Source organism: Mustela putorius, unplaced genomic scaffold (assembly GCF_011764305.1).
Source record: "Mustela putorius furo isolate JIRA1106 unplaced genomic scaffold, ASM1176430v1.1 tig00003949_pilon_pilon_pilon, whole genome shotgun sequence".
Taxonomy (NCBI): Eukaryota; Metazoa; Chordata; class Mammalia; order Carnivora; family Mustelidae; genus Mustela; species Mustela putorius.
In genome coordinates, this window is record NW_025422093.1 from 8,997,106 (window position 1) to 9,018,782 (window position 21,677).

Sequence of the window (21,677 nt, forward strand, 5' to 3'; positions counted from 1 at the left end):
AGATTACCAAGAAGACTATATTAAGAAGGATTCTGAAGACTAGGCTGGGTTCTGTATTGAAAAGGACCACGGTTGATTCAGGATATGTAAACAAACATAGGAAAATGAGTAGGGACATGTCCTATAAATATATTTGCCTTTAACATCTTCTATTGAGTTCAATTACCAGTTCTATTTTTCAGTTTTGTAGGAAATCATTGGAGAAGTAAAAGTAATATTTGATTGCAGGATTGAAGATGAGTGTAGTAGACAGACCAAGGACCCCATAAGGATGTCCATATGCTAATCTCCAGAATCTGTGAATATGTTATGTTACACAGAAAGACAGAATAAAGATTGAAGATAGCATTAAGGTTGCTAATTGGCTGATTTCAAAGTAGAATATCATCCTGGGTTGTTCATGTGGGCCCAATGTGATCACAAGAATGAAAAGTGAAATCAGAAGGAAGAAAGTAAGAATCAGAGTGAAATGTGATTACAAAAGTTAGAGATATATGCTATGAAAAAGGCTCAGCCAACCACTTGGTGATGGAAGGCAGCTTCTAGAAACTAGAAAAACCAAGGAAATTGATTCTCTCCTAGAGCCTCCAGGAAGGAATGCAGCCTTGGTGACACCTTGATTTTAACCCAATGACACCATTTTAGACTTCTGACCTTCAGAACTGTCCAATAATAAATTTGTGTTCTTTTAAGCCCTAAGATTATGGTAACTTGTTTGAAACAATAGTAAACTAGTATAGTGGAGATGCATTTGTAGGAAAATATCAGAACTAATGTAGTAGGGAAGCATAAAATTTGGAGGACATTATCATTAGCAATATTAGGCCAAGTAGGGAAGACCAAAGTCAGGCTCCAGTGTGGTGAACTTTAGGCCTCTGGAGGGAAGCAGCAAAATTCTGAGGACTGGCAGATGGGAGTGATAGCCCCCTGTGGCAAATGGTCCTGAGAGAAAATAGTCTCAAACCTGACTTAATTGTGATCGTAAACACAAACCCTGGAGTTGGGTCCACAAGGAAAGATGGGAATAGAGCAGGTTTTCCTTGTGGAGTCTGGCAGAAAGATCCCTGAAGGAGGAGTAGAGACTTGCTGATAGCTCAAGAAAATCAGTCACTTTATTGTTCCCATCAGGAAATCTAGTTTTCTTAACATGAGCCTGGCCAGCATCTTATTAACATGAGGGACAGCCTTCCCAAATAGCTCATGAGTTGCAAATCAGGGACATTTATGAAGTTTGACTCCAAGCTATTCCCATAATCTTTAAATAATCACCATTTCCACTCAAAGCAATGAATGTTTTATTTGGGCAAAAACTCTTAGCGAGAGACCTTTATTACTCTTGGTTATATGACTGATTACCTTAAACCACACTAACAGTAGAATAAGCATCAAAAACAGAAAAATCTGCTTATGCAGTCTTTGGGTTTGAAAACCAAGTGGAAACATTAATACCTTAAAGCTGAAAACAGTTACTAGATAAAACTCCTAAGGAACCTTGAACAACCTATTGAACCAAAACAACATCCTGTTCCACAAATTCTTTTAATTCATGTTGTGAAATAAAACAGACATTATGTTTTTACCCTTAGAACATAAAAATCAGTATTGAGCTTTCAGTGCTATGAAAGAGTTATACAATTTCAGAAAGTAGGATAAGTCCTTAGCTCTGTTGGAAAATAATTATGGCTTCATGTTTGTTTTTTTCAGTTTGAACCCACTGCCAGATAATTATTTCAAAATGAATCTCTTTCCCAATCCTCCGGAAAAGAATGCTTGGTATGTTTTGATTGGTCAATGTGCTATCATGCATTTTATGAGCTTTTTGTTTAATCTGATGTTAATGTATTCTTTTCAAAGGAGAAGGACGATGCCCAGAGGTGACAGTGTAACACCTGAATTGCTCAACACATATTTACTTTGTTTTATATGCCAGAGAAAGGAAAAGAAACTCTGTCCTCTTTTTTTTTTTTTTATCATCTTCTTCTATAAAGCCTTCCCTGATGGACTAGCTTGAAAACACCTTGCACTTCTGCATCATAACTCTCAGTGCACACATTCAATGTCTGAATGAGTAATAACCTGTTCAATGTCTTTCATTATACTGTATGCTCCAAGAGGGAAAGGACCATGTAAGTCTTTTCTTTTTTTTTTTAAGAAATATCACTTTATTAAGTACCTATTACATAGCAGGAACTTTTTGTTTAGCCCATTTAATCCTCATAGTTTTCAATGATCTTATTCTAGGTCTTACTCCTAGTGCCTAATACTGTTGCTACACAGCAAATTCTATTTAAACATATTTTAAGTTAATAAATAAGTGAACAAGAAATTGCTTCCTTCCCAAAGAGTTGAGAAGTTTAATCCTAAGACATCTATGTACTTTTCTAGACAAATATTCTAAATATATTATTTATTGAGAAAACATCTCTTTATTTGCTTGGCTACGCTATGAAAACACTCTTATTCAGCAATTTCTTCAACATGTTTACATTTAGTATGTTTTTAGTATTTTTTCTTTTGTAACTTTCTGTTATATTTATATCTTAGCAAATCATATTGCATATGTTTTTACTTTGCATGCTCTTAGACTCCTGCTCTAGTTTTTAGATGCTTCAAGTAAAGCACCTTAGCTTTACTTCTTTGCTGTCCTTCAGGTTCAGCATGAAATACTGTCATTGGCCATGCCAGGCCCTGAATAAGCAGAGAGCAGATGTTCTTTGATTTTAACAGAGAAATGGGATCCAAATGAAGAAACTCATGTAGTAGATATGAAATATCAGAAAAATGGCTGAATATGACCGTGAAATTCTATTCTCTCCCTTGTGGTTTCTTCATCCAGTCAAATAACTATCAGAGAGTAGGTAAATTTCCAAGGGGATGGTTTATTGGCTTATGGTCCCAGGGCCTCCAGGGAAAAGTATCAGCATGTGTGGTGTTACCAGAGGCAGGGAAATGAAGGTCTAAGCAGAATTTTGCCTATGCTCAGAGTTGTTGCTCATCTTGTACTACATTTCAACTCCTTCCTTCCTCCAGTCTTCAAAAATATGGATTTTAGTAACTTTGTCAACCTTGCCTCTTATTGAAAAAAAAACTACTATTTAGTGACTGGAAAATAATCTGTTTAAAATTGTACAAGTGAGGGATGCCTGGGTGGCTCAGTTGGTTGGACAACCGCCTTCGGCTCAGGTCATGGTCCTGGAGTCCCGGGATCGAGTTCCACATCAGGCTCCCAGCTCCACAAGGAGTCTGCTTCTCTCTCTGACCTTATTCTCGCTCATGCTCTCTCTCACTGTCTCTCTCTCAAATAAATAAATAAAATCTTTTTAAAAAAATTGTACAAGTGATGCCAAAAACATCAATATGTAAGTGTTCATAACTTTGCCCCTCTGTGACTGTGTGCTTGCTCCTAGGAATTCTGTGAAACAAATTGGGAAAATTGATAGAAAGATCTGAACATTGGAAGATAATAGACACCCTGAGAAATATATTTCCTTAATCTTAAAAGGAGAAAAATTGAGAGGGCCAAGATGGCAGAGGAGTAGCAGACTGAAATGACATCAGATCCCAGGAGTTTGGCTAGATAGTTATCAAACAATTCTGAACACCTACAAACTCAATAGGAGATAAAAAAGAAGAAGAGCAACAATTCTAGGAATAGAAAAACAACCACTTTCTCAAAGGTAGGACATGCAGAGAAGTGAATCTGAAGTGAGAGGAAGATAGACTGCCGGGGTTGGGAGGGGGTGGTGGCTCCTGCCAAGCAGTGGAGCAGTGAGCACAAAGTCAGAACTTTTAGAAGTCTGCTCCACTGAAGGACATTGCTCCAGAGTCTAAAGGGGGGGGCCCTCATGGGGACAGTGTGGTCTCAGGTCCTGCGGGGCCACAAAAAGATCAGGGGTGTCTGAGTGTGGCAGAGTTCCCAGGTATCAGAGCAGGGAAGCCAACTACAGAGACAGAGCCAAGGAGTGAGCTTTCAGATCAGGGTTACCTTAAACCATGATCCAAGGCAGAGTTGGACCACTGCTTTTTGAGCATGGACCCAAGTGGCAGATCTGGAGACACTGCCTCCTTCCTCCTCTAGGTGGAGTGGCACAGGAACATGTGGCAGGAATCTCCTGAGTTTGGAGACTCCAAACAGGATTATGTGCCAGTGATGAAAATGCTCAATCACGGGCCAGGTGAGCACAGATCACTGCCTGAGACCAGGGAGACAGGAGTGATTGACTGTTTTTCTCTGAAGGTGCACTGAGGAGTGGAGCTCTGAGCTCTTGGCTCCTCCAGGTAGGAGATTGGGAGGCTGCAATTTTCTTTCCTGTCCTCCAGAGCTCTATGGAAAGCGTTCAGGGAATAAAAGGTACTGAAAGCAAACCTGAGCAGATGACTTAGCCTGGCCCCTGGCAGGGGCCGTGCAATTCTGCCTCAGGCAAAGACATTTGATACTCACTGCAACAGAACCCTCCCCCAGAAGATCAGCAAGAACAGCCAGCCAAGATCAAGCTCACCAGTCAAGGAGAATGGCCGAACTCCAGAGCTAGGGGAAAGCAATGCATAGAATTCATGGCTATTTCCCCATGACCCTTTAGTCTTGCAAAGTTAAGTTTTTCTAATTTTATGTTTCTTCTTATTCTATGTTTTAACTTTTCCTCTTTTAACATTTTTTAACTCCTTTTTTTTCTTTTCTTTTTCTAACCAACTAATCTTATCAATTCCTTTAGATTTTTAAAAATTTTTCATCTGCACAGTCATATTCCATCCCTTCATTGAGTTTACCCTTATTTGTGTGTGTGTGAGTGTATACACACACATATATTATATGTTTTTCTTTCTTTAAAATTTTAGGAGGTAGTTTCTTCTAAGAGAACAGAATACACCCAAAATCAAGTGGTGGCTCTGTTCTATTAACCAGTATATATATATATATATATATATATATATATATATATATCCCACTTTCTTCTTCCCCCAGTTTTGGGTCTCTCCTGATTTGGTTAGTGTACATATTTCTGTTTTGTTTTTTTTTTTGCCACATTTTTACTATTTTATTCTCTCCTTCATATATTCTTCTCTGGATAAAATGACAAGGTGGGAAAACTCACCACAAAAAAAAACAAACAAACAGGAAAAGAGGCAGTACCAATGGACCTAATCAATACGAACATTGGTAAGATGTCAGAACTGGAGTTCAGAATGACCACTATCAAGGTGCTAGCTGGGCTTGAAAAAGGCATGGAAGATATTAGAGAAACCCTCTCGGGAGATATAAAAGCCCTTTCTGGAGGAATAAAAGAACTAAAATCTAACCAAGTTGAAATTTTTTAAAAAGCTACTAATGAGGTGCAAACAAAAATGGAGGCTCTTACTGCTAGGATATATGAGACAGAAGAGATAATTAGTGATATAGAAGACCAAATGATAAAGAAAAAAGAAGCTGAGCAAAAGAGAGCCAAACAACTACTGGACCACAAGAGGAGAATTTGAGCAATAAGTGATACCATAAGGCAAAACATAATTAGAATAGTTGGGATCCCAGAAGACGAAGAAAGAGAGAGGGGGAGAAGGTATATTGGAGCAAATTATAGTAGAGAATTTTCCTAATTAGGGCAATTCCTAATATAACAAATGTAACAAGCATCAAAATTCAGGAGGCACAGAGAACATCCCTCAAAATCAATAAAAATAGATCCACAGCTTGCCATCTAATAGTAAAACTTAAAAGTCTTTCTGACAAAGAGAAAATCCTGAAAGCAGTTTGGGACAAGAAGTCTGTAATATACAATGGTAGAAATATTAGATTAGCAGCATTCAGAGCACTAAACAAGAAAAATATGCAGCCAGGAATAATATATTGAGTGAGGTTGTCATTAAAAATAGAAGGAGAGATAAAAAGCTTCCAGGAGAAACAAAAATTAAAAGAATTTGCAAACACCAACCAAAACAGCCCTACAGGAAATATTGAAAGTGGTCCACTAAGCAAAAAAGAGAGCCTAAAGTTAACATAGAACAGAAGGAACAGAGATAATATACAGAAACAGTCACCTTATAGGCAATACAATGGAACTAAATACAATACAATAGTTACCCTGAATGTAAATGGGCTAAATGCCCCAATCAAAAGACACAGGGTATCAGAATGAATAAAAAAAACAAGACCCATCGATATGCTGTCTACAAAACTCATTTTTGACCCAAAGAAACCTCCAGATTGAAAGTGAGGGTCTGGAAAACAATTTACCATGCAAATGGACATCCAAAGAAAGCTGGGGTGGCAATTCTTATATCAGATAAATTAGATCTTAAGCCAAAGCTATAATAAGAGATAAGGAAGGACACTATATCATACTTAAAGGGTTGTCCAACAAGAAGATCTAACAATTTTAAATATCTATGTCCCTAACATGGGAGAAGCCAATTATATAAACCAATTAATAATAAAATCAAAGAAACACACCAACAATAATACAGAAATAGTAGGGGACTTTAACATCACCCTCACTGAAATGGACAGATCATCCAAGCAAAAGACCAGCAAGGAAATCAAGCCTTTAAATGACACACTGCACCAGAGGGACATCACAGATATATTCAGAACACTCCATCGCAAAGCAACAGAATGCACATTTTTCTCTAGTGTACATGGTACATTCTCCAGAACAGATCACATCCTGGGTCACAAAGCGGGTCTCAACTGGTACCAAAAGATCGGGATCATTCTCTGCATATTTTCAGACTACAATGCTCTGAAGCTAGAACTCAATCACAAAAGTTGGAAAGAACTCAAATACATGGAGGCTAAAGAGCATCCTACTAACGCATGAATAGGTCAACCAGGAAATAAAAGAAGTATTGAAAGAATTCATGGAAACAAATGAAAGTGAAAACACAACTGTTCGAAATCCTTGGAACAAACCAAAGGCAATCCTCAGAGGAAGGTATAGAGCAATACAAGCCTGTCTCAAGAAACAAGAAAGGACTCAGGTACTCAACCTAACCCTACACTTAAAGGAGCTAGAGAAAGAACAGCAAAGCCTAAAACCAGCAGGAGAAGAGAAATCATGAAGATCAGAGCAGAAATCAATGAAATAGAAACAAAAAGAAGGGTAGAACAAATCAACAAAACTAGGAGTCAGTTTTTGAAAGAATTAGTAAGATTGGTAAACCCCTGACCAGACTTATCAAAAAGAGAGAGAGAGAGAAAGGACCCCCCGCCCCCCAAAAAATCATGAATGAAAGAGGAGAGATCACAACCAACATCAAAGAAATACAAACAAGTATAAGAAAATATTTGAGCAACTATACAACAGCAAAATTGACAATCTGGAAGAAATGGATGCATTCCTAGAGACATATAAACTACCAAAAGTGAACCAGGAAGAAATAGAAAACCTGAACAGACTTATAACCAGTAAGGAGATTGAAGCAGTCATCAAAAACTTCCCAACAAACAGAAGCCCAGGGCCAGACAGCTTCCCAGGGGAATTCTACCAAACATTTAAAGAAGAATTAATACCTATTCTCCTGATACTGTTCCAAAAAATAGAAATGGAAGGAAAACTTCCAAACTCATTTCATGAGGCCAGCATTACCTTGGTCCCCAAACCAGACAAAGACCCCATCAAAAAGGAGAATTACAGACCAATATCCTTGATGAACACAGAAGCAAAAATTCTCACCAAAATACTAGTCAAAAGGATCCAACAGTATCTTAAAAGGATTTTTCATCATGACCAAGTGGAGTTTACTCCTGGGCGACAAGGTTGGTTCAACATTTGCAAATCAATCAATGTGATACAATATATTAATGAAAGAAAGGACAAGAACCATATGATACTCTCATATGTCATATGCTGAAAAAGCATATGACAAAGTACAGCATCCCTTCCTGATCAAAACTCTTCAATGTGTAGGCATAGAGGGTACATACCTCGATATCATCAAAGCTATCTATGAAAACCCACAGCGAATATCATTCTCAATGGGGAAATAATGGAGTTTTTCCCCTAAGCTCAGGAACACAGCAGGGATGTCCACTATCACCACTGCTATTCAACATGGTACGAGAAGTCCTAGCCTCAGCAATCAGACAACAAAAAGAACTAAAAGGCATCTGAATCGAAAAAGAAGTCAAACTATCAAACTTTGCAGATGACATGATACTTTATGTGGAAAACCCAAAAGACTCTGCTCCAAAACTGCTAGAACTCATACATGAAATCAGTAGAGGGTCAGGATATAAAATCAACGCACAGAAATCAGTTGCATTTCTATACACCAATAGCAAGACAGAAGAAAGAGAAATTAAGGAGTTGATCCCATTTACAACTGTACACAAAACCATAAGATACCTAGGAATAAACCTAATCAAAGAGGCAATGAATCTGTAATCAGAAAACTATAAAGTACTCATGAAAGAAATGGAGGAAGGCATAAAGAAATAGAAAAAGAGCATTCCATGCTCATGCATTGGAAGAACAAATATTGTGAAAATGTCTATGCTACCTAAGCCAATCTACACATTTACAGCAATCCCTATCAAAATACCATCAATTTTGTTTTAAAAGAAATGGAACAAATAATCCTAAAATTTATATGGAACCAGAAAATACCCCCAATAGCCAGAAATAGAGGAATAATTCCCCAAATAGAGAAATATTGAGAAAGAAAGCCAAAGACGGTTGCATCACAATTCCAGACTTCAAGCTGTATTACAAAGCTGTAACATCAAGGGATTATGGTACTGGAAGAAAAACAGACACATAGATCAATGGAATTGAATAGACAGCCAAGAAGTGGACCCTCAACTCAATGGTTAACTAATCTCTGACAGAGCAGGATAGAATGTCCAATGCAAAAAAGAGAGTCTCTTCAACAAGTGCTGTAGGGAAAATTGGACAGCCACATGCAGAAGAATGAAACTGGATCTTTTCCTTACACCACACACAAAAATAGACTCAAAATGGATGAAAGACCTCAATGTAAAACAAGAATCCATCAAAATCCTTGAGGAGAACACAGGCAGCAACCTCTTCAACCTCAGCCTCAGCAACTTCTTCCTAGGAACATCGTCAAAGGCAAGGGAAACAAGGACAAAAATGAACTATTGGGACTTTGTCAAGATCAAAAGGTTTTGCACAGCAATGGAAACAGTCAATAAAACCAAAAGATAACTGACAGAATGGGAGAAGATATTCACAAATGACATATCAGATAAGGGGCTAATACTCAAAATGTAGAAAGAACTTATCAAACTCAACTCCCAAAGAACAAATAATCCGATCAAGAAATGGGCAGAAGACATGAACAGACATTTCTGCAAAGAAGACATCCAGATGGCCAACAGACATATAAAAAAGTGCTCAATATCACTGGCATCAGGGAAATACAAATCAAAACCACAATGAGATACCACATCACACCAGTCAGAATGGCTATAATTAACAAGTTAGGAAATGAGATGTTGGCAAGAATGTGGAGAAAGAGGAACCCTCTGACATTGCTAGTGGGAATGCAAGCTGGTGCAGTCACTCTGGAAAACAGCATGGAGGTTTCTAACAAGTTGAAAATAGAGCTTCTCTACAACCCAGCAATCACACTACTGGGTACTTACCCTAAAGATACAAATGTAGAGATCCGAAGGGGCCCATGCACCCGAATGTTTATAGCAACAATGTCCACAATAGCCTAACTATGGAAAGAACCTAGATGTCAATCAACAGATGAATGGATAAAGAAGATGTTGTATATATATACAATGGAATACTACATAGCCATCAAAAGAAATGAAATCTTGCCATTTGTGACGATATGGATGGAACTAGAGGGTAATATGCTGAGCGAAATAAGTCAGTCCAAGGAAGACAATTATCATGTCATCTCTCTGATATGAGTAATTTGAGGCAATGTGGGAGGTTTGCAGGGTAGGAAAGGAAAAAAATGAAACAAGATGGGATTGGGAGGAAGACAAACCATAAGAGACTCTTGATCTCACAAAACAAACTGAGGGTTGCTGGGGCCAGGGGGGCAGGAGAGGGCTGCAGACACTGGGAAGGGTATGTGCTACGGTGAGTGCTGTGAAGTGTGTAAACCTGGCAATTCACAGACCTGTACCCCTGAGGCAGGAGTGCAGAGGGTGCAGAGAAAGGGGAACTCTCTTACACTATTGGTGGGAGTGGAGGCTGATACAGCCACTCTGGAAAACAGCATGGTGGTTCCTCACTACATTAAAATTAGAGCTAACCTACAAGCCAAAATTGCACTACTTAGTATTTACCCCAAAGATACAAAGGTAGTGATCCAAAGGGGCACCCGCACCCCAATATTTATAGCAACAATGTCCACAATAGCCTAACTGTGGAAAGAGCCACAATGTCTATTGACAGAACAATGGATAAAGAAGATGTGGTATATTTATATATACAATGGAATATTACTCAGTCATCAGAGAGGATAAATACTTACCATTACATTGATGTGGATGGGACTAGAGGGTAATATGCTGAGTGAAATAAGTCAATCAGAGAAAGACTGTTATCATATGGTTTCATTCATATGTGGAATATAAGAAACAGCACAGAGGATTATAGGGGAAGGGAGGGAAAATGGAATGGGAAGTCATCAGAGAGGGAGAAAAGCCATGGGAGACTCTTAACTATAGGAAAAAAATTGACGGTTGCTGGTGGAGAGGTGGATGGGGGGATGGGGTAATTGGGTGATAGCCATCATGGAAAACACATGATGTGATGAGCACTGGGTGTTATATGCAACTGATGAATTATTGAACACATCTGAAACTAATGATATACTCTATTTTGCTAATTAACCTGAAAGAAAGAAAGAAAGATGGAAAGAAGAATAAAGAAAGAAAGAAAAAAGAGAGACTCCCTCAATCCCTTCAAGACTGGGGTTAAATACAGTTTGCTTCACCCCTGTTTGGCTATCTTAAAGGCACAGCATGCAATTCAAAAAGGGATCAGTGACTTGTGGCCATGTGGAGAGTAAGAAACTTCATCTTAACACACCAATCATTTTGTTCTAGTTCTTTTCTTCAAAAGATGGGATTTTATGAGTAGCACCTGAAAGAAACACACTGGAACCCCTCTGTACCCTGAGGAAATTCTAAACCACTGAAAGGAAAAGCCAGTAAACTTTTCTCTTTCCCACTGGAAACTTTACCCCAAAATGACCAATTTCTAACAGTTTTGTTTGTAATTTCTGAACCAGGACAAAGAATCAGTTCCTCACACCCACACAGCATTTATAGGCATTACTGTGGCCAGTTTTTCAAGCCTCCTTTCGTTTCTGTTGAGAAGAAATCCCTGAATTCCAACCTCTGTTGATGGCTTTCATCCTAGGCCACACAACTGGCAAAACTTTGAGTCCTAAGACCTCCCAAAAGCATGCTTAGGAATCTGAAACAGGTACCACTGATTATTCTAGCAGTAGAGGCCTTGTGTTTCATTTGCCACTGTTACTGAAATAATTCTTTAGATGTGACTTTCAAGCCCTCATTTGATCTTTTTTTCCATTGACTTATTTACTCCAATTCTCTCCTCCCCTTCTCAGGCTTTGGCTCTTGACATCTTTGCTACCACTGATATCAACACAATGGGTGTGTTTATGTCTCCCCCAACTGCCAGACTCACTGATGTGGTGAGTGGAGCTCTGGGAAGTGGAGCCAAGGGGCATGAGTCATCAGTCAGCATCTCTTGTCTCCCTCAGCCTGACAAAAATGATGAAGGCTACTCTCACTAAAGTGTCACTGGGAGACCACAGCCACAAGGAGGTGGGAGGTCTTCTCTCATTGGACTCTAACCACTTGAAGAAAGGATACATTTTTGGCACAGCAGTGGAGAGATATTAGTACAGAAATCTCAGTGCAGCTTCCGCTCTTCACTGTCATTCAGGCCACAGTATAAATGTGACTCTTTGTAAATGGATAAACCATTTTGGAAGCAACTAAAGCTATATACTTACACATAATCTGTGACCTAGGATTTCCACTTCTGATTATATATGTATAGGAATGTATATAACATGCTCACATTATATATCCATGTTATATAACAAATAGTTAATATATTATATATGCATATAATTAATATAAATCCATTCATGTGTTCACAAAAAAACATGTATAAGAATGTTCATAGCAGCAGTATTTATAATAGCTAAGGACAGAAATTACCTAAGTACCCATCAATGGTTTAATGGATAAATTGTAGTATACACAAGAGAATACTATAAAGAAATGAGAATTTTGAAAACTATAACTATATACAATATAGACAAACACCACCAAACATAATTTTGAACAAAAGAAAGCAGGTTGAAAAATAGTAATTATTGTATGGTTTCATTTATATAAAGTTAAAAAATAGGCAAAGTTAATATATACTCTTAAAAGTCAAGGTAGAAGTTACCACTGGGGACTATGACTAGACAGGACGTCTAGGGAGGTCTTCTGAGGAGGTCTCTTGTGGCACTGGTAATTTTAGATTTCTTATCCAGGTGCTGCTTACCCTGATTTGTTTAAGTTGTAAAGGAGTTCTCAACTTTTCTCTTTGCATGTTATACTTTAACTAAAAGCTCTTCAAAAAGTCATCTTTTCATACATGTTATGACATGGATGAACGCTGAAGACATGCTAAATTAAATAAACCAGTCACAGAAGGACAAATATTATATGATTCTACTTACATGAGGTACCTAGAATAGGCAAATTCATAGAAACAGAAAATAGAAAACCAGTTACCAGAGACTGAGCGGAAGGAGAAATGGGGAGTTATTTTTTTAATGGATATAAAGTTTTATATGTGATGATGAAAAGTTCTGGATATGAAAGGTGGTAAATGATTGTACAACAACGTAAATGTACCTGATGCCTGTGAACTGTACATTTAAAAATGGTTAAATGGTAAATCTTGCATATATTTTACCACAATAAAAACAAAAGTCTTCTGGGTCCCTGGGTGGCTTAGTCAGTTAAGTGTCTGCCTTCAGCTTGGTTTATGATCCCAAGGTCCTGGGATAGAGCCCCACATCAGGTTTTCTGCTCAGCAGAGTCTGATTCTCCCTCTTTCTCTTCCCATCCCCAACAGGCTTGTGCTTTCTCTCTCACTCTCTCTCAAATAAATAAAAGTCTTTGTCTTTTTCTCACTGCAGACTTTCCTGATCACCTCACACAAAGTACCACATTCCCAATCATTCCTGTAACGAAATTGTTTTATTTCCACCACAACACTTTCACTACTTGCTACTTTCTCATTCTTCATCTATTCTTAATATGCTTATTGTCAATGTCTACTAGAATGTAAGCTCCAGAAAGATAGATCTTTTATCTGTGTTGCTCAACTCTATCTCCCAGCTCCTACACTAGTACTTAACATAGTAGGTTTTCAATAAATTTGATAAATCAACAGATTTTCTGGGTGATCTGAAACAAAATATGAAAGACTTCTTCAAGTCTTTATTTTATTTTTTATTTATTCTACAAATTTTATTATTTAAATATTTGTTAAACATTTATGTACATATAAGAGGGATTTAAAAGTGAAATGAGGCAGTATGTTCCTACAGAAATGAAGTGAGCTCTTGCAAGTAAGAATGCATTGTCAGTCTTCAGCTATCTCTCAGGTAAAGGCTAGATCATATTAGCACATAGATTTCAACTCAATGTCACAGATCAGGTTGTTTAGTATTAGTTTCTTCCAGAGTTTGTTGAAAAAGATTCTGAGTCCCTATATGGACTCAGCAGATAAAAGTCATAAAAAAAATTAATGATGTCTACAGTGAGACCTTAAAAGGGGAATGGTGGCATTGGTATCATGGATTTTGTCATCTTTGGGCTTGTTGGTCTCTTTCAAGGGTGTTATAGCTGTCAATCAGAGATCAGATTAAGCCTAAACTAAGAAATGACTTCTAAGGTTTTTCCAGTCTGTGAATCTAACAATGAATCAGATTTGGAAGTTATTGTTAAGGAGCATGTGACCCATAGTTCCTTAGAGTCCTATACAATATAGCATCTGATCAGGGAACCCCCTGAAGGTAGGGGAGAGAGGAGGTAGGGAAGTGGGCCGAAACATGAGGTCCACTGGTCATACCACCCAGAAGCTGCCAATCTGTTAGCAAAATGAAATGACCTGATTAAGTACTAACTTATAGGTAGTACTGGCTGGGACAGGGTATCATCCTCCAGGTTGTAGTACACACTGATTCAGAGTCCTGTATATGGTGCCATGTACCCAATAGGAAAAATTCATGGGTCCAGGAATTAAGGGGTGGAAGCAGGAGTGGCCCCACATAATGTCATTTGCAGTGACCCATTGAGGACTTTATGTTTTAGTTCCAACTCTGGTATTTGCAGGTTTAGAAGTCCTGCTACCCTGAGAGACACAGCAAGGTTTCCATTGATCTATAAGACACAGCTGCCATCTGGCCACTTTGGATTCCTTACACCTGGGATCAACAAGCAAGGACAGGAGTTGCTGCCTTAAATAGGTTAGGGGTTATTAAGAGGTGGGGATGCTGTGCTACAACTGGGATAGAGGAATATGTGTGGAACTCCAGTGATCCATTGGGGACACTTCCAGTTACTCTCTTGTCCAAATATAATTGTGAATTGACGAGTGCAGCCATCCTGAACTGAGGAGAATACGGTTCCCTGTGGCTCAGTTCCTCAGGAATTAGCTTTTGGGAAAACCAAAAACAGACACGTCACTGAGGCTGGAGAAGTAGTAGCTGAGGGAGAGGGGGATGTAGAATGTTCCCTGGAGAAGGACAGACAATGAATATCAGTTGGAGCCTGTAACATTCCCATTAGGAAGAGAGACTCATTAGAACCCTGTAGGAGCTGCTGCCAAGAAGCATGAGGGGTGGACTGTGGCAGCCATGGATGTTTATTGCTCAGAACTTCCCTTCAAGAAGGAACTTGCCAGCATTCTTGGCTATTAAGGCTTTCAGGATCTGCCTTAACTTTTAAGATAAAGCCACATTCTTCTAAGGCATCCTCCAGCCAATGACAGCACTGCAGAGACACTAGTACCTAGCCTAGAGCATACTCTAATATGCAATCTTTGCTTTATTGCCATCAGATTGGCTGATTTTTTTTTTCCAGATCTGAGGTTCTTGCTATGCAAACCTGCTTTCTGCTCCTCTCCTTTCGCAGGAGTCAGAGTTACATCAGAGTCTAAAGGTTCTCCCTGACAAATCCCACTTCTTTCCCCTTTTTCCTTTTACAGATATTACCTCCCAAGGAACATCTTGCACTCCCAACTTTGTCACAGGGCCTGCGTACTCTAGGACCCAACTGACACAAATGGTTTCGAGTATAAACTCTAAATGTAACACCACAAGGGTAACCAAAGCACATTACAAGCTTTCATTCGGTGGGGGGAAAGATCTTATTTACAAGCCTCAAACATGGGGTGCCTGGGTGGCTCCGTGGGTTGAAGCCTCTGCCTTTGGCTCAGGTCATGACCCCAGGGTCCTGGGATCAAGCCCAACATCTGGCTCTCTGCTTGGCAGGGAGCCCGTTTCCTCCTCTCTCTGTCTCTCTCTGCCTGCCTCTCTGCCTACTTGTGATCTCTATCTGTCAAATAAATAAAATCTTTTAAAAAATAAAAGGAAAAAAAAAAGAAGAGGAAAACAGTCCTCAAAAACTCTATGTGGTCACCTCCAGGTATTTATTTATCTATCTATCATCTATCTATTATCTATTTATCATAAACAATTCTTTTGAAAAAAGCAGGAAAGACCATCTAGAAATAAAATTATAGTTGAAACCTACTGAATAGTTAACATGTGCCAAACTCTTGACATGCAAGTTTCCACCTATTCCTCACAATGCCTTATGAAGTTGTAGTATTTTTATTATTCCCTTTTACAAATGAAAGCAAATAGAGAGTTTGATTGCCCAGTGACATAAATTAGTAAGTTAAAGAATCAGAATTTATACTAAGGAAATCCCAAGTTATTACTTCCTATATCATTTCAGTTATCCAGAGTTGATTTAGATTGTTTATAACCAGAGAATCCTAACAGATAAGAACATTGATCCAGGTGGCAAACTGTAAGGTATAGACCATAAGAGAATTATGCACCCATAGAAACAAATTTAGCTCCACCTAAAGGTATCATCTATGCTTCTGAGCCAAGTAGCCTCAACATCTATTCTTAAAAAGATTACTTACTTTTTTTGCTGGTATGAGTTTGCCAATTCCTGCAATGTTTTCAGGAATTTCTTTTGAAATGTCCAGTTTTACACATAACCACAGGGAAAAATGGAATATGGTCTCATACTGCTGACAGCAGATGTAGCATGAGGGAGATTATTAGCTTCCTCCTGGAAGAGAGATCTCAGGGTAGCAAAAAGAATAGTTTCTATTGTCAAGGAAGACAGAATGGCTTCCATATGCAATGGAATTCCAATGGTGATGTGTTGTGGTGGTGGTGGTGGTTATTGTTGCTGTTGTTTTTCAAGAGGGATTGATAGCTTGGAAATCTCTGATTCCGTCTCCAATTCTTATAGTAACCTCAACCCTATAGTTATGAGAGTTAGGGATTCTTGCAGCATGCTGGTCATAAAAAAATTAAGGAATTTCAGTTTGTATCTCCCTGAAAATCAAGCTATGAGGTTGATCTTCTAGACTGTAGGTTGGGTTTGTAGTCTTGCCATTGTCTTATATGAAAAATATGGATATTTATTATTAAGAGTCCACTTACCAGAGACTATTCAATATGCCAACAATGAGTAACAACGTCATTAAGACTGGCCGGTATACTGGGGATTCATGTAAAGGTCTGTGAGAGTTTAAATACCCCAAGAGCAGCTACAGAAAAGCATTAATAGAATGTATCTTGTTTAGGAGCAATCCTGTGAGGTCAAATGCATTTAAATATTTCTCATGCTAGTGTGTGAATAAAGTCAGAGAACACATCCAAACTAAGCCTCACCCCAAAGAAAGAAATGTAGAATGGCTGAAGAAGTTGGCAGGCATCTTTAGATCCTCACGCCAGTTATATCAGAATCCATTAGCCATGTTCCTCTGGGGGTCCAGGGGAGCTATACTGAACTAATATTCATGTGGTTAGCTCCTAATAACCCTTTTAAAGAATCTCACAGTCATCTGCATAAACGCTTATTGAATGATGGCTATGAACTTAATTGCCAGCATGCAATCCAAGTGCACCGTTGCATATCTGTTATGTTGGTGGCAGCAGTACAATCACACTAACTTACTTTAGAAGTGGGGCGAGGCACATAAGAAGAAGTAATTTGTTTACTTCCAGATTTCGCGGTGGTATTTCAGTTCAGTTTACCTGATGGCTACGAAGATCATAGACATATGAATCATGGTGCTGTATGTGAGCTGGAGCTTTTTCTTACCTCCAGTCAATATATCATTCAGGAGTCAGTTTTAGAAAACAGAAACAACTTTAACTATTTTAAGCAGAAAGAGATGTAAGAAATGCAGAGAATTGGATACACATAAAGTATTGGGAAAATGGGGAAACAAATTTGAGGCAGGGCCTCCAGGAATGGCTCCCAGAAGACAGAACTGGCCTGCCAAGGAACCAAGGAACCATGCCATAATTAAAAAGGTAGAGAATCAGGAAACTTCCCTGGAACTCATCCTAAATGGCAAGCTGGGAATCACAATGCCCCACTGCTGTAGCTATTGTCTCTCCAGTCACGCTTCTCCTGCTTGACTGGCATCAGCAAAAATTGCATGTCCAACATGCCAAGCCTTGAGCCCCACAGAGCTAGTGACTAAATATTGCGATGCTACTACAGAAAGCTCAACCCCTCCAAACCATGCTTGCCTACAGAAAACAGAAACAGCCCTCCTCCATACACATATCTGTTTTCCAAATGTCCCACAAGTACATCTGATTGGCCAAATTAAAATCACATTTGCAATCCTAATTCTACAAGGGAATCAGGAGATAGAGTTTTTGGCTTTCCAGTCTATGTGGTACACACAGGGATCCTAAAAGGAGGGGGAAGAGATGAAACTCAGCCAGCTAGGTCTGTTGGTGGAGAAAGGAGAGGGTAGTAAGTAGTAAACAGTCACAGGTCAAGGCATTTGCTCTCTTGTAAAGAACAGAAGAAGAATCAGGAAAGAGAGAAAAGTGTAGCTCAATAGAGCATTCAGACAGGTTTGATGTGGAGAATTTTTTTGTCTTTTTGGAATCCCTATCAAATGCTGCCCTCTGATGTTTGTAGAATAAACTACTTTTGAGAAACCTTGAAAAAGAACCTGATGATAGAAAATGTACCTAGCTATAGTTTTCTGGGATGAATAACTATAGATGTCTAAACTTCTTGGAAATGGGGAAAAACCCACTGGACACCAAAACTACTTCCAAGTGATTTGATCACTTGACATTCAAATCAAATTGTGCCAAGGCGTTGCTGATTCAAACCTCTAGATATAACTTATTTTTTTCCACTATAATCAGAATGGGGAAACTTTATTCCTTGCAGTTTATTCAATGATTGAGAAAGCAGATGATCAATTAATTTATGAATGATTTATACAAATTATGGATCGAAGTGAAGACTTCCAATAAAACAACTTAATTCACTGCCAGTATCATTAATTTGACATTTCTTGGTTTATAATCTATCTTTACAAGGTCTTCCCAACCATTACTAGGAAAAGAATGACTTCAATGATTTTCAGAATTTCATATCCCAGTAGAATGAGTATATGTCAATAGATCAAAACAAAGTTCTGAATATTGTTCAGTGAAGTGAAAAAAATGAAGGCCACTATATTTAAAATTATTAAATCCACAGCTATCAATCGTAATCTAAAACACCTGCCAGAATCATGGATTAAAAAATAAAATCCATGGATCAGGAGCTGTCCCTTGGACATATCGTGCGTGCTCCTACTTCAGCGCCTTTATTTTCTCCCTGCTTGGAGCATGCGCTCCTCCAGTATTGCATCCATAGGAGTGTGGTTCTCTTGTCTTCCTTCCAAACTGCTAAAGTGGTAAGGTCCAGGGTCCATGCTCGCAGCAAGTATGTTGTCATAATCTCCTTCTCTTCTCTCTTCTTTCCTCATGGCTATCTTGTGGTAAACCAGAACTATGATTTAGTTGTTTACACTGGGGTTGGGGTCAAAAGCACATCTACCAAACAAGCCTTACTTTGTTTCCTTTGCTAAACTTCCTTTGTTATATGACTTTCTTGGCTATTCTTTAGTAAGATTTTTTTTTTTTTAAGATTTTATTTATTTGTTTGACAGAGAGAGGGGGGAAAAGCACATGCAAGGGGAGCAGCAGAGGGAGAGGGAGAAGCAGTGAGCAGAGCTGAGAGAGAGCTCAAGATGTGGGGCTCAATCCCAAGACTCTGAGATCATGACCTGGGCTGAAGACAGACTCTTAACCTACTGAGCCACGGCGCCCTCCCTCCTCCATTCCTCAGTAAGACTTAAGCATTCATGGGTCTCTGGCCAAAACTATTTTTAGTATCATCTTGCTCTGATTTCCAATTGGATCCAGGCAGGAAGAGCCAAGGAGATTAATGAGAGAAGGCCATTATGGCTGGAGTTGTAGCACTTTTTTCTGAGGACTTTTTCCACTCCAAGACCACCATCTCTGAGAACCTCTAAATATTTGGAAGGTTTTTAACAAACAGTAAGAAACCATCTAAGTTTGAGGCTAGTGCAGAACTACAATATGAAAAGCTGGAGATGCTCAGCATAAACCACTTCTAATATTGCTTCATGCAGATAAACCTTTGGTTTCCAGGTGCCAGGGCTGTCCCCATTCCCACTTCTCTCTTCAGTTCCTTGGCACTAAGGGAAAGAATTTGTTTGCAAACAAGTCACTGTAGAGATCAGAGTCTCTGCATAGCCTGAGGGACATGCATCACGCTCTTCCCACTCCACTGTGTGCTTTCCCACTGGGGAAGAGATGGACTGAAGGATGCAGGGATGAAAGGCTGCAGAAAACAAGCTTGAAGCTGTGTGGGGTCAGGGCTGTGTGTAATTAGTCATTAGGGGGCCCTGATCTGCTGATCTGCTTCAAAGCGTTGGAATTTGACTTAAGGGATGTCATCCTGCTGGGTTCACAGAAGAAATTCCCAGGGACTAGAGGTGAGGTCTGGCCACAAAAGTGAGATCATAGATGGTGAAACAGAAAAGAGTTTGTAGGCCTGTTGTTGTGATAATAACAACAGTAAGGACAAGTACCCTCTCTACATTGTTAAATCCCCCATGACAGTAAGAACAAGGGCCTGCTCTAAATTGTTAAATCCCCCATGTTGAGTAATTTAGTCATAATACAATAAAATAGTGTGGCTTTGAGAGCAAAATAAATGTGGGAAGAGAAACAATTCCAGTGTTCACAAACAGAAGAAAGATTAAACAAAGTATGGTAATCCCTGCAACAGAATAATAAGGAGTCATCAAAAAGTTATGCAGTGCTCACATATTGCTAGGGGTATGTAACTGGCACTACCTCTCGGCACCACAGATCAAAATCACAAATGCATATACTTCCAATCCAATATTTCCACTTTAAGGAATTTATCTTGATATATTCACAGAGGTGATAAATAACTTGTACATACATGTACAAGACTTTATGGCAGCATTTTTTTGTAAGAGAAAAAGTTTAAAAACAATCAATCATTAGGGAAACTGTTAAAAAAAAAAAATATGGGGTAGCCATGCAATGAAATACAGCACAGGCTTTTTAAAAAGAAGCAGCAGCAGTTCTCAGGGCACCTATCTCAGTCAGTAAAGCATACAACTCTTGACTCGGGGTTGTGATTTTGAGCCACCCGTTGGGTGCAGAGATTACTTAAAAATAAAATCTTAATAAAAAAACAAAACCCATCTATATGTTGCCTCCAAGAAACACATTTTAAGCCCGAAGACACCTGCAGATTTAAAGTGAGGGGGTGGAAAAGAATTTACCATGCTAATGAACATCAGAAGAAAGCAGGAGTGGCAATCCTTATATCAGATCAATTAGATTTTAAGCCAAAGACTATAATAAGAGATGAGGAAGGACACTATATCATACTCAAAGGGTCTGTCCAACAAGAAGATTTAACAATTTTAAATATCTATGCCCCCAATGTGGGAGCAGCCAACTATATAAACCAATTAATAACAAAATCAAAGAAACACATCAACAATAATACAATAATAGTAGGGGACTTTAACACTCCCCTCACTGAAATGGACAGGTCATCCAAGCAAAAGATCAGCAAGGAAATAAAGGCCTTAAATGACACACTGGACCAGATGGACATCACAGATATATTCAGAATATTTCATCCCAAAGCAACAGAATACACATTCTTCTCTAGTGCACATGGAACATTCTCCAGAATAGATCACATCCTCGGTCCTAAATCAGGACTCAACCAGTATCAAAAGATTGGGATCATTCCCTGCATATTTTCAGACCACAATGCTCTAAAGCTAGAAACTCAACCACAAAAGGAAGTTTGGAAAGAACCCAAATACATGGAGACTAAACAGTATCCTTCTAAAGAATGAATGGGTCAACCGGGAAATTAAAGAAGAATTGAAAAAAATCATGGAAACAAATGATAATGAAAATACAACGGTTCAAAATCTGTGGGACACAACAAAGGCAGTCCTGAGAGGAAAATATATAGCGGTACAAGCCTTTCTCAAGAAACAAGAAAGGTCTCAGGT